This window comes from Pundamilia nyererei, unplaced genomic scaffold (assembly GCF_000239375.1).
Source record: "Pundamilia nyererei isolate P.nyererei 1_Seehausen unplaced genomic scaffold, PunNye1.0 scaffold02593, whole genome shotgun sequence".
In the NCBI taxonomy this organism is placed as follows: domain Eukaryota; kingdom Metazoa; phylum Chordata; class Actinopteri; order Cichliformes; family Cichlidae; genus Pundamilia; species Pundamilia nyererei.
In genome coordinates this window covers 1-2,682 of record NW_005189994.1, presented here as the reverse complement: position 1 = coordinate 2,682, position 2,682 = coordinate 1, and the positions used below count along the sequence as shown (strand labels likewise).

The following is a 2,682-nucleotide window of genomic DNA, read 5'->3' as shown; positions in this document are numbered from 1 at the left end:
ACTGAATGAAACAAATTCTGAAAAGTTTAGACGACAGCATGTAGATGCCAAGATGAGCGTGAAAAAATGTGATACAGAAATGAAAAAAAAGAAAATATATGCTGATCGAAACAAATGTAAGGATGTTAACACATTCATCCTCAGTGATTACAAACAGGTCAAAGCCATTTGTAACGGTCAAGGAAGATATGATCAGACGAATGGCACGACAAAGAGTGTAGCAAAGTTTCGCATTGTTAGATGTGACCTGAAGAACAATGGAGCCAGGAAACCCAAATGTCAGTATAAAGGCAAACTTCTCACTAACAGAATAGTTGTGGTCAAATGTGAAGGAAAGTTACCTGTGCACTATTGTGGTGATGAAATGACCTTTGAATCCAATAATGCAACTATAGGAAAAATCCCCATGCGCTCTACTTCTGTACCCACAAATATACATTTCTGAGATAACAAAAGAGCAACATTTATCATCAGCTCTAACTAAACATCGCTGGAAACGTCTTCTTCATTATACGTTTTTATTTGAGTCTGTCTTACCGATAAGTATATACATTTTTTAACATGTGATCAACCTGTATTTCTTCCCACGTTACATGAAATAACATAAAACTATTATTTCCTTCTGATGAGGGAATTTTATATTCATCCCACCAATACCGACATATTAATTGTACTGACTGTAGGATGCTGTGTAGAAATAATCTCTTAGATCCAGCTTGCTTCTAATAAAATATTTTTTATCTGATCACAGAATAAGCATATAATAAATGTCACTTTTTGGTGTTTGTTGGTTTTTATATATTTATTTTTTAACATTTGGAGCATCACCAGTTACAAGACTCACAAGCTGACAAGTTCTTATTCAGCGCCCTGTCTCTTGTTTCTTTTGTTTTTAATGTCATCCAATTTTTTGGTTTTCATTTTGGCATGCGATTCATTTCTAAGACTTTTCTAAATGTCCAAAAGACAAAAGTCTAAACGTCGTTGCCATAACAGAGGGGGCTTGAGCATTTGCCCCTTTCCTCTTGGACGTCCCAAGAGCCCTGTTCTTGAAGCATTACTATTTTTTAATCTGTGTACATGTGCTGTCTGTGCCCCTCAACAATAACATTTAACTATTAACCCCAATTTTGCTAAATAAAAGGATCTGGCTTCCACTAGTCACATGATGCCCATTAACTAATTCTCGACTTTGACGGCAGAGGGCATTGGTTACGAGATCACAAAGAACATGCACATTTTTTGCCGCCTGGGTGGTGCGGAGCTGTAAGCGAAACACACAAAGTAATTGGGAGATGCAGACTGGTGCAACAAAAACCAGTAAGTAGGTGTAGAGCGTACACTATAGTCTATAGCAGTGGTCCCCAACCCCCGGGCCACGGACCGGTACCAGGCCTTGAGTCGTTTGGTACCGGGTCAAGAGAGTTGAAGCTCGTACCGCACAGAAAAAATAAATAACTTACATTATTTCCGTTTTATTTATTATCCGACTCTGAACAGTGTTTTATTTGGAAAAAGACTGAATTCTCTCAGTTACTTCAGTCTATGACTGACTCTTGACACATGTCAAGATACATTAGTTAATATTAAACCCACAAACTAGCAAAATTAGTAAAAAACAGATGTCTTTGGAGGATTTTTTTGCAAAGGAAAAAAGGCCCAGTGAGGAGACAGAAGAAGAGTCTATGACAACTACTAAGAAAAAGAAAGCTGCATTTAACAGACAACAAGTGGATATATTGCAACAAGTGATTCCCATGCACCAAGCTCGCTCTGCATAATATATGCGGAGACCAGCTCTCCAATGAGGCAATGAAGCCTTCAAAACTGCTTCGTCACTTGGAGACCAAGCACCCGACATTAAAAAACAAGCCTTTGGACTAGTCTAAAAGAAAAAAGCGGGAACAACAGGGACAGAAGCCATTACTGAGGGCCTCCACAACAACAAATACAAGTGCACTGAGAGCATCATACTTGGTGGCTAACCGTATTGCTAAGGCTAAAAAGTCATTCACTATTGGTGAAGAATCGATCCTTCCTGCCACTAAAGACATTTGCTGTGAACTTTTCGGAGAGATGGCGGCTGAAACGATAGCACAGGTGCCTCTGTTGGCTAGCACCGTCACTCGTTGCATCGAGGAAATAGCAGAGGATATTGAGACACAGTTGTTGGAGAGAATTAATACATGGCTGTAGTACGTTTTGCAGGTTGATGAGTACAGATGTGGACAATAAGGCAATACTACTTGATTATGTGCAATACCTTTATCAGGTGAATATGCATGAGGCTATGTTGTGTGCACTATCGCTGACAGTGAAAACCCATCTCGTCACCCCGACCTTTGACACCTTGTTAGATGTCAGTTTAGTAGGTTGATTTCTCTACCAGGAGTGGGGTTTGAACCCACATGGACAAATGTCCATTGGATTTTAAGTCCAACACCTTCACCACTCGGCCATCCTGGTCCGACTGAGCTGAGTTGCGTAACAGACATATAGTCCAACATCATTACTCTTACTGGGCTTAAGCCCGGGTTGTTTTTCAGAAGCCCGGGGTCTTTTGGACTGTAATTTTTTCATAGTTAGATGCCTGGCTGACAACTGTATAAAACAAAAAACACTCACAATATTCGAAGCACATAGTGCACACTGTGGGAATTTACGACTGTGAGTAAATCCCCC

General features: G+C 39.9%; 1 non-coding gene across 1 annotated transcript; it reads right to left on the bottom strand.

Moving 5' to 3' along the window:
* Positions 1-2,383: 2,383 nt before the first annotated feature.
* trnal-uaa (transfer RNA leucine (anticodon UAA)) lies at positions 2,384-2,466 on the bottom strand. Its single transcript has one exon. It is a non-coding gene; the product is annotated as a tRNA-Leu (tRNA).
* Positions 2,467-2,682: the final 216 nt, after the last annotated feature.